We start from the raw sequence: 12,179 nt of genomic DNA on the forward strand, positions 1-12,179 counted from the left end.
TCCTGCAACAGTTCGCCACCCTCCTGCTTCCCCGTCCCCCTCCCATGGCCTTCCCTTTGAAGCTCTGTGGCCACCGCTCGCCGGCTTGTTGGTGTCGCTCGCCGGGCCGCTCGCCGGCTCATCATGGAGCCGCTCGCAGATTTGATGGTTGCAGCAAAAATCAATTGATAAATCTGGTCCCAGCTTCGCTTCGCGGTTCCAGCAAAATGAAAAGGTCGTTGTAGCAAAATCAGTTGATGGTTCAAGCAAAAAACACAAATGCAGCAAAAAAAACAAAAAACATGCCTCGCCTCAGAAGAAATTGGTTCCAGCAAAAAAAACACTGGGTTCCAGCAAATTAAATCATCCGTTGAAGCTTTTTTCAGCATTAAAACCTTTTTCCTGCAGTGGAAACTTTTTTCTCGTGGCACTTGAAGCTTTTCCTCAAGCCGAATGAAGCTTTTCCACAGCCGGTTGAAGCTTTTTCTTTCCAGGATGGAAGCTTATTCTTCCATGCCGGCTTGAAGTTGGTTCCAGCAAGAAGCAAAACTCAGCGCGTCGTGAAAAAAGGATGTATCAATTGACCATGCTGATAGTAGCAAAACTCGAAACGGTGGTAGCAAAAAGTAGTACACTGGTTCATCAAAATAAAAGACATGGATGTAGTAAAATTTGTCTCCGGTTCCAGCAAAACAAAAACATGGTTGTAGCAAAAACCTCAACCGGAAAAAACATCACATTTGCACATTCCAAGCAAAGAAACACTCGCCGATTCCGACAAAAATCAACGCCGGTCGTAGCAAAAATTGAAAGCCGGATGCAACAAAGATTGCAGAAACGCTCAAAAACAGCTTCTGGTCCAGCTCGGGGCTTCGCCGGTAGTAGCAAAAATTGACAATGGTTGCAGCAAGAAAAACATAGTCACGATCCTCGCTATCGCCGGTAGTAGCTTTCCGTCGTCGTCCATGGCTCCCGTCGTCTATGGTTGAAACTTTTTTCACCGTCGGTTGAAGCTTTTCTCGTAGCCGGTTGCAGCTTTCGGGTTTGCGCAAATGCCTCAGCTCCAAAAATCAGTCTTTTGGTCGAAATCTTTTTCCAGAACGATTGTAGCTTTCTTATGAACGATTGCAACTTTCTTATGAACGATTGTAGCTTTTCAATTTGCGGTGTCTCGGTTGAAGCTTTTTATGCCACGGGTTGAAGCTTTCGAATCGAATAGTGGAAGCTTTCTTATGAACGGTTCCAGCATCACCCTACTGTCACATGCCATGGTTGGTCGTGCGCCATTGACGAGCACCAGCGCCGCACGTGGCCCTCTTGCAGTTCCCCCGCCTCGCAACTTCTCCATCCTCGTCGTCTTCTTTGCCCCCACCGTGGCTCGCCGTAGCAGAAAAAGGCGCCATGGCTGGTTGTGCGCGCAACGCCGGAGATGAAGGGAAAGGAGCGGTTGCTCTAGCTATGTCGTGGCGGAGAAGAGGATAATGAAAAAAATGATTCGGAGGAAGAGTGCTCCCGTGGCCCGCGGGAAGTACGATCGAGAGCGATCGCAAAGCGCGCGCATCCGGCGCAACGGTTCGGCCGGCGCTCCGGAGGTAAACGTTTCCATTATTCTTTTCAACACATTCACACGTGCACCGTTATTCTCATAAACAAATGTACCACGCACTCGCTCACTTCTAGTCCTAGACCTAGCAGCTAGCTTCATATAATCAACGAGCGTGCTACATCACATAGCTAATTACATCCTCTAGTATTCAACACCCTACATCTCTCACTCATCTACTCCCTCCGTTTCTAAATATAAATCTTTTTAGAGATTTCAAAACAAACTACATACGAACGTATATAAACATATTTTAGAGTGTACATCCACTCATCTTGCTTCGTATGTAGTCCCTCATTGGAATTGAAAGTGCGTTATATCGACTAGAGGGGGGGGGGGGTGAATAGGCGATTTTTATGAATTCTTCACTGAGAAATTTGCAGGTGACAAAATTCCTTAGCGAAGAACTACTAGAAGCGAAATAAGTACTCAAAAGTAAAAATAACATAACACAAGCATAGTTATCATGATGAAATGAAGACAGATATAGAGTACGAAAAGCGTAAGCACAGGATAACACAAGATGAAGACAAATAGACTGAAGAAATTAAACTGAGAAAATTAAGAAAATCTTCAGTCAAAGTCTTCAAGCACAGATATGAACAATCACACAATACAGTTATGAGAAAATGAAAGAGTTGAGGAAATAGAACCAGTAAGCTTGGTGAAGACAATAATTTGGTAGACCAGTTCCAACTGCCGTCTCAGTTGTACGTCTGGTTAGGGCGGCTAGGTATTTAAACCCGAGGACACACAATCCCGGACACCCAGTCCTGAACACGCAGCTCAGGACACTCAGTCCTCACCGTATTCCCCTTGAGCTAAGGTCACACAGACCTCGCCCAATCACTCGTGGTAAGTCTTCAGGTGACTTCCAAACCTTCACAAACTTGGTCACTCGGCGATCCACAATTCCTCTTGGATACTCTAGACCATGACGCCTAACCGTCTGGAAGATTCACAGTATTTAAAGGTAACAAGCGTCAGATCCACGCAGGATCAATCTCTTCAGTGATGCTCAATCACTTGGGGTTTGTAGGTGTTTGGGTTTGGTTTTTCATCATTTGATGATTTTCGCTCAAAGTCCTCGGAGGATGGGTTGCTCTCAAATGACAAGTGTCAGTTTCTCTCGGAGCAGCCAACCAGCTAGTGGTTGTAGAGGTCGACTATTTATAGCCTAGGGAGCAGCCCGCCATGATAAGACATAAATGCCCTTCAATGATAAGACCGTTATGTGGATAGATATTTTGGGACAGCTGGCGCATAGGACAACAACGGCCGGAATTTTGAGTGGCGAAATCCTCAGGGCTATCATGTTCCTCACTGTGTAGGCAATCCGCACTGGCGAATTCCTAACTCCTCAGTCAGAACAAATTCCTCAGAGACCAGAAGAACTTCGTCTCTGTCACTGAAGAATATGACTGAACTGTATGAGATTTCCAATGGCTTCACTCGAAGGGATTGGTAGGTGTAGGATTTGAGTTGAGCATCACATGGAAATTTTTCCTTAGTATTTCCTCGACCCCCTTTAACAGTACGGTGTTTCCTATGACTCAAGAAAGAGAAAATAAAACTACAAAAACAAAAGTCTTCACGCTTCATGTTTCTCGAACGAATACCAAGTCTTCAAGGTCACACCAATTTCTTCACTTTCAAAGTCTTCAGAAAGTCTTTAGAAATCCAAAGTCTTCAGTCGAGGAACTTCATTTTTAGGGGTCGACTTTCTCTGTAAATATCAAACTCCTCATAGACTTATAGACCTGTGTACACTCACAAACGTATTAGTCCCTTAACCTATAAGTCTTCAATACACCAAAATCACTAAGGGGCACTAGATGCACTTACAACCTCCCCCTTTTTGGTGATTGATGACAATATAGGTTAAGTTTTCAACGAGGATAAACATATGAAGTGTAAATACTGATATTGAGGAATTTGATTGCAAGATATAGAAGAACTCCCCCTGAATATGTGCATGGTGAGGTATTTGCTTTTGAAGCATTGCACACTTGAAGAGTATAATCATGGAGATCTCCCCCTATATCTTGTAATTCATACACGCATTTGACATATCACAATGAAGAATTTGAAATGCATGATGAAATATGGTGACTGATGTAATTCAGCATGCGTGCATTAGCATATATGAGGAATAAGCATGCAGAAAAATATATCAAAAGTATCAGAGCACCATCGGGTTTAAGTTTACAACTCAATCCAATAAAGTCTCAGAAGAACGAGAGTTGTAACTTAACAAAAAAATGCCCATATAGAAAGATCCGCTTGAAGACTAACTCAAAATTCTCCCCCTTTGTCATCAAATGACCAAAAGGATCGAATATGAGGAGTAACGCCCCTAAAGAATATCAAGTTGATGAAGGAGCGCTAGCGTTGTTGGGGTCGTTTGTCGTGGAAGGGCATGCCGCAGTGTCGTCCAAGTCTTCGTACTCGTCGGTATCGCGTGATGTATAATATGAGCCGGACACCAAAGAAGGAACCTTGACCTTCTTAAATTTATTTGGTGGAGGCGTAGACTAGTCAAAATCTTCCTTGAGACCCATTTTCTTAAGATCTTCTTCACCATACAGATGTGATAGAATGGACCAGGTGTGACCGAAAACTTCATGGAGGTAGTAATGGTTTTTCTTCACTTCATTGTGCGTAGCAGTCATGTTGTGAAGAAATGAACCAAACTGATGCTTAACCCATTTATGATTTCGATCCACCTTCTGGTGAAGACTAAGCAGAAGCTCACGATCAGTCATCACACGAGGAGCAGTGGCTTGAGGAGTAGACTTGGGTGCATTGGCAGAGTAATGTGTGGCAGAGTCATCATTGGTGGAATAAGATGCAGCTTTGCGAAACCGTCCATCCAATGGATGAATGCTATCATCTATAACAGCTGGTGCCTTGCCCTTTTCATCAACTGAGGAATAGGTCCGCTTGAGGACTTCAATCGGGGGCAAGTAGCTGAGGTGATTCTGAAAATCAGCTTTGTAGTTGAGTGAAGACCTTGTCTTGAGGAATCTCATAATCCAAGGTGCATAAGGCTTCAGCTCAAACGGAGAAAGTGCAACATTTGCCAGAGTTCTCATGAAGAAATCGTGATAATTGACAGGAATGCCATGAACGATATTGAATACCAGATTCTTCATGATGTCAACAATTTCCTCATCAGATGAGTCGTAGCCTTTGATGGGACTCATTGTCCTCGTTAGAATGCGATAGACAGTTCTGGGCACATATAGTAATTCCTTCACGAGGAATTTGGTTCGTGGGGCCTGACCTGACTTCAAAGGTTTCATCAGAACTTGCATATAGTGATTTGAGCTTCTTCAAGGGGAGGACTAAGTGGTAAGGCACGAAGCAATTCAGTAGTTGGTGCTGTGTAGTGAGTGTTCTCAGACATCCAGTCCAGCACCCATGAATTGACATCTTCAGAATCTCCTGTGATGTGCAGCGTCGCATAAAATTGAATAATCAGTTCTTCATTCCAATCACAAATGTCAGAGCAGAAATTTAACAGTCCAGCGTCGTGAAGAACACTGAGGACTGGAATGAAGCACGGTAGAGATTCCATATCCACGTGAGGAATGTGCTCATGGTAGAAGATTTTGTTTTTGTTGAACAACACTGAGGAATAGAAATTGGCTTGGCTGGCTGTCCAGAAACGCCTCTTCCTAATGCGAGCAGAGTCATAAGGGTTGTAGTCTGTGAAGAATACGTGCTCGCCAAACAAAATCATCAGCCTTGAATTTTTGCTTCCTGGAGAATGGATCCTTTTGCTTGGGTAGAGGAGTGTCAGTGAGTTGCATCATGACCTCAGGAATCTCAATCACAGGTTCTTCAAGCTGAGAAATTTTTGGTTCCTCTTCAGTGGCAGTCTGCTTCTTCAGATGTTCAGCAGCAATAGTTTCTTCAGCACTAGTGGCTGAAATTTCTTCACGTACAGATGAAGTGGGGTGAATTTCTTCAGAGCCCATTTGAACAGTTTGTGCAGGGGACTGAGGTATTTGCTGCAATGGTGTGAACATTGGAGAGTTTGGATGCTGACTTTCCCAGAATTCATCACTCATCACTGGTCTGGAGTAGCCAACGTCCACATCTTCATCTTCCATTTCTTCAACGCCAGCCTCTTCAGCAGTGAACTGAGGCAGAGGCGAGGAAATGACAGGTGTTGAAGGGATCTCATCCACTTCAATTTCTTCATCCAACTGCTCTGACGAAACAGTAGAAGGAGTTTCTTCATTAGATCCACTGGGGATCACATATTCTTCATCGAAAGGAACAAGGTCCTTTGATGGCATGGTAGAGAGAGGAACAACATCAATGGGATTTTCAAACGAGCTGGTCAAAGGCTTCATCTTCTTCGGAGATGAAGAATCTGAAGTAGCTGATGCTTTCCTTTTCTTCACTGTTGCACGCTCTGCAGCCTTGGTTTTCTTCACATCTGATGCAGATGGAAGGATCGGAGTTGGTGTTGGCGCAGGAGGAGCAGAGGAATCTGGTTGATTTTCTTCAGGCACAACTGATGAAGTTATCCTAATTTCTTCATATTCTTCAGGCGCACCACTAGTGGATGACCTGGCAATTTCTTCAGTGGCTGGAATGCAGTCATCAGCCCTGGAACTTACATTTTCTTCAGCAGCCTGAAAGTCGTTAGTGGTGCTGGCATGTTCTTCAGTTGGTTGAGCAGATGCTTCAGCTTGAGGAACTTCTTGTTGCGTTGGGGCTGCAACATTTAAGGTGAAGTTATCCGCAAGTTTCACAAAGCGCACCTTGGCTCCAAGCTAGTCAGCGCGGTATGCGTCAAATTCATCACTGAGTTTCTTGATCTTAGTTTGAACAGCGACAAGTTCTTTAGTTGTCATAGAGACAACGTTTTTCTTCAGATAACGCTCCTTCTTGTACTGCACTTTCTTGATCTGCCTGGCCTTCTCATATTTCCATTTTTCTTCTTGTATGAAATGGGTCAGCATGTGACTTTGGCCAGGAGTCAGCTTGAAGTCAGGCATGGTAGTGTTGGGGTCCTTGTGCCAAATATCAATGTATTCGAGGATCAACTTTGGATCCAAAAGTAGTGGCACATCTGTTCCCTTGGATCTAGCGGCCCTGACTTGCCTATCTCTGATGATTTCAGCAAGTTCATCATCATCAGCTTCGTCTTCTTCAGACGGCACTTGGAAGGCGACCTGCTTCTTCTGAGGACTAGGGCGAGGACCTCATCCAGCAGTGGCCTTTGTCTTCAGTAGAGAGGGTCCCGTTGAAGAATTTGGTGCAGCTGAGGAACTAGCTGAAGCTCCTGAGGCAATTGAGACGCCTGTGGTCCTTTGACACGTGGCGAGATGCATAGGTGCAGAGGACTTTGTCGGAGCAGCTGAGGACTTGTGAGGACCTGAGGATTTGGGAGGAACAGGAGCAACATGAGAAGTTGGCCTTGAGGGCTTTGAAGATTCTGGCCGTGAGGGCATTGCTGAGAAACTTGGCCTTGAAACCACTGAAGGTGAAGCACTTGGCTTGTGCGCAGGCTTCTTTGACATGGCCTTCTTAGACTTGACAGAGGCCTCAGCGGCAGCAGCAGCAGCAGAGTCTTCGTTGAATTTCCTCACAGCTTCTTTGGCGTGTTTAGCCAACTTGGCTTGGCGCTTGGCCCATTCATCGGGATAATCCTCACCACACTTGAGGCTGGTGGGATCAGCTATTTGGCCAGGTGCCAATGAAGGTCTTGGGCATGGAGGATTGAGTGCGAATTTCTTCATGTATTTGGGAGTGACATATTTGTACTCTCTCCACTCTCTAGCCCATCTCCTCTCTATTTTCTGAATGCGCACCTTGCTCTGATTTTTATCTTCCTCAGGAGGTGTGCAGTACCCAGCATATATATCATCAAGGATCTCAAACGCTGTGTTGACCTCAGCCCTCTTTCCTCCTTTCTATGGCTTCTTACCGTCAGCCATTTTCTTCAGTTGAGAAATTTGAACAATTGAATTCTCTGAAGAAGTATGCAACTTTTCTTCGAGGAACGCTGCAAATGAGTTAAGTTGATGAGAACCTAGTGATTCAGCAGCTAACATGAGTACCTGTGAATAGAGTATAGTTGCGAGGAATTTGGAGAGGTCATATGCGTTCTCAGAAGGTTTTATAAAGAACAAGTTTTAGGAATTTGACCAGATAAGTCTTGAAGAATTTCACTAAGCGTTCTTAGTCCTAGGTTTCAGAGTTGTACAGATCAGAAATTCACACAATTGAGGAATCTTGAAGAGAAATTCGCAACTTAGAGAAATGAATCAAGAACAAATGATATGAGAGGTGTTTTAGTGCGTGAAGATATGAAGAAGAACACCTTTGAAGATTTTGTAGATAATCATTCGAATCAACGAGGGCAATAAAAGTAATTTTTAATTACCCTGAACGAAGAACACGACGAACTGGAGTGAGGAGATGTGAAGTTCGTCAGTGCGGATCTTCCACGCCCTAACTTGGCGGAGGAAGACAGCTACGGCGGCGGCGGAGTGAAGATTTCTGCGGCCCGCGCGAGTACGGCGACGACGAGGTCGAGGCAGTGAAGCTCTTCCTCACCGGCGACGATGAAGTAGCGGCGGCGCTAGTGTCTGAGAAGCTCGAGCTGGAGAGAGGTCGAGCGGAGTAAAAGAAGTGAGGAAGGGGAGAGGGGTATTTATAGGCATGGTGAAAACCGTTTGCCCGAAGAATTTGGACGAATGCGCCCCTGACCCTTCTCATTCACATGACATGTGTCACCCACGTACTGAGAAGTGAAGATCATGTTAGATCGTGGGTGAGTGGATAAGTATATCGTGGGATTCGGAACGGTTTGAGTGACAACGCCAAAAAATTGGATAAAATAAGTTAAAAGTTCCGTTCGCAATTTCTTCAGCTGACAAGGACACGGTGAAGATTTTAAACGAGTTTCAAATAGAACGCACATGAAGAATTTGTGAACAGATTGGGTTGAGTATAGCATAGAGGGGGAAGGGTCCGATCATATTCACTTAGCAGAAAAACCAATTTGAAGAAGTAGCCATAAGTAAATGCTGTAGAGGACATAAACTCATATATATATATATATATATATATATATATATATATATATATATATATATATATATATATATATCCAATGAAGAAAAACAACGGAAATAGTGAAGACAATGCAAAGTTGAAGAAGTTGAACAGCTGAGGAATTTCAACTTTTAGTGGTGGCGTGACCCACCGTATAAGAATGATGATTTCAGACACCGCGTACAATTATCGTAGGGTTCTGAGAATCAAATTCTTCATGAATTTCTTCACATTTAGAATGTTATTCTTCATTGATCGAAGAAAAACGTTTCTTCACGTGTTGCACATCTAAGTCATCAATTTTGCATAAGTGTTAGGACGAGTGTCCTTTTCAAAGAACATTCGAAGATTCTAGGATATTTAGCTCACACCGCAACTTGCTAAATGTCTTCTCATCCAAGGGCTTTGTGAAGAAATCGGCTAGCTGTTCTTCAGTCTTCACATGCTCAATAGAAATATCGCCCTTCAACACATGATCACGAAGAAAATGATGACGAATCTGAATGTGCTTAGTCTTCGAGTGCTGAACTGGGTTGTGAGCAATCTTGATGGCACTCTCATTGTCACAGAAGAGAGGCACATTCTTCATGTTGACGCCGTAGTCCTTGAGAGTTTGCTTCATCCATAGCAATTGAGCACAACAAGAACCAGCGGCAATATACTCAGCTTCAGCAGTAGATAGTGATACGCAGTTCTGTTTCTTCGAGGACCAACAGACCAAAGATCGTCCGAGAAAATGACATGTACCAGATGTTGACTTGCTGTCCACACGATCACCAGCATAGTCAGAGTCAGAATATCCAATGAGATCAAAAGACGAGCCCTTGGGGTACCATAATCCAAGTGTTGGTGTGTGAGCTAGATATCAAAGAATATGCTTCACAGCCTTATGGTGTGATTCCTTCGGTGTAGCTTGAAATCGGGCACATATGCAAACACTAAGCAGTATATCTGGCCTAGATGCACATAAGTACAATAAAGAACCAATCATGGAGCGGTATACCTTATGATTGAAGTCAATACCATTTTCATCAGTGCACAGATGGCCATTTGTGGGCATAGGAATTTTGACGCCTTTGCAATTTTGCATGCCGAATTTTCTCAGTACATCCTTGAGGTATTTCTCCTAAGATATGAATATGCCATTGCGTTGTTGACGAATTTGAAGACCTAAGAAGAATTTTAATTCTCCCATCATAGACATTTGATATTCTTCACTCATCATGTAGGCAAATTCATCACTATAACGTTGGTCAGTACAGCCAAAGATAATATCATCAACATATACTTGGCACACAAACAATTCACCATCATAAGATTTAGTGAAAAGAGTAGGGTCGAGTGAACCAGGTTTGAAGCCTTTCTTCATGAAGAATTCCTTCAAGGTATCATACCATGCCCGTGGGGCCTGCTTGAGGCCATAGAGGGCCTTGTTGAGTCTGAAGACTTTGTCGGGATTCTTTGAATCTTCAAAACCTGGGGGTTGAGCAACATATACTTCTTTCTCAAGCTTATCATTGAGGAATGCACTTTTCACATCCATTTGATATAAAGTGATATCATGATGGTTAGCATAAGCAAGTAATATGCGAATAGCCTCAAGTCTAGCAACAGGTGCAAAAGTTCCATCGAAATCAATTCCTTCAACCTGTGTGTAGCCTTGAGCTATGAGCTGTGCCTTATTCCTCACCACAAGGCCATTTTCATCTTGCTTGTTGTGGTAGATCCACTTTGTGCCAATGATATTGTGCTTGCGAGGATCTGGACGTTTGATCAGTTCCCAGACATTGTTGAGATCGAACTGATGTAATTCTTCTGGCATGGCCTGAATCCACTCAGGCTCCAGAAATGCTTCATCTACCTTAGTGGGCTCTGTGATAGAGACAAAAGCATAGTGCCCACAAAAGTTAGATAAATGTGAAGCTTTTGAGCGTGTGAGAGGACCTGGCACTTTGATGTCATTGATGATCTTTTCAACTTGCACTTCTTTTGCAATGCGAGGATGAGCTGGTTGTCGTTGAGGAATTTGATCAGCATTCTCTTCAACACCATTTTCTTTAGTATTTTCTTCAGGTGCATTAGCTCGACGTTCTTCATGTTCTGGAATGAATTCTTCAACAGATTCTTCAGTAGGAATGACATCCTCAGTAGCCTTGAACTTGATAGTTTCCTCAGGTGCTGGTTCATCTATCATAGTAGGTAGGTGCTCTCTTTGCGAGCCATTAGTTTCATCGAACCGCACATCTACAGTTTCAACAACCTTGTGAAGAACATTGTTGAAGACTCTGTAGGTGTGCGAGTCCTTTCCGTAACCAAGCATAAAACCTTCATGTGCTTTCGGTGCAAATTTTGAGTTGTGATGAGGATCTCTAATCCAACATTTAGCACCGAAGACTTTGAAATAACTTACATTGGGTTTCTTATCAGTGAGGAGTTCATATGCAGTCTTCTTGAAGAATTTGTGAAGATATACTCTATTGATGATGTGGCACGCAGTATCAATTGCCTCAATCTAGAAACGACGAGGTGTTTTGTATTCATCAAGCATAGTGCGAGCCATCTCAGCAAGAGTCCTGTTCTTGCGCTCCACAACGCCGTTCTGCTGAGGAGTATAAGGAGCAGATAACTCATGAGTAATACCAAGTTCATCAAGATAGTCATCTAGACTAGAATTCTTGAACCCGGTTCCATTGTCACTTCTGATGTGCTTGATATTCACACCAAAGTTGGTTGAAGCCCTCGAGGAAAATCATTTGAAGACTTCCTGCACTTCATGTTTGTAAGTAACAATGTGTACCCATGTGTGTCGAGAGTAATCATCAACAATAACAAAGCCATGTTGAGATGCATCATTTGAAACTTCAGAATAATGGTTAGGACCGAAGAGATCCATGTGAAGCAATTCAAATGGACGAGTGGTGGTCATGATAGTCTTCGCTGGATGCTTAGCCTTTGTCATCTTCCCAGCTTCACAGGCTCCGCATAGGTGATCCTGAGGAATTTGACATTCTCGATGCCAATGACATGCTTCTTCTTCGCAAGCGTGTGCAAATTCCTCATGCCTGCATGACCAAGTCGTCGATGCCAGAGCCAGCCTTCTGAAGCTTTTTCAAGTAGGCACACGACTGGTTGTGGTCCTGTAGAGAAATCAACAATATACAGGTCTCCTCTCCTAAAGCCTTCGAAGACTTTGGAATTGTCAGCTTTCATAACCACAACACAATGGTACTTAACAAAGACAACAACCATATCAAGATCGCAAAGCATTGAGACAGACATGAGGTTGTATCCTAAGGACTCGACAAGCATGACTTTGTCCATGTGTCGATCCTTTGTGATCGCAACCTTACGTAGACCCAATACCTGACTTTTGCCTTTTCGGCAAAGATGATATGCTTCAGATGCGACGGAGATAATGGAGCATCCATCAATAGATTCTTATCACCAGTCATGTGATTTGTACATCCACTATCGAGGACCCACTCAGTGGCTTTGGGTTGATCATCCTACAGATGAA

This window comes from Triticum aestivum, chromosome 1A (assembly GCF_018294505.1).
Source record: "Triticum aestivum cultivar Chinese Spring chromosome 1A, IWGSC CS RefSeq v2.1, whole genome shotgun sequence".
NCBI classification, from domain to species: Eukaryota; Viridiplantae; Streptophyta; class Magnoliopsida; order Poales; family Poaceae; genus Triticum; species Triticum aestivum.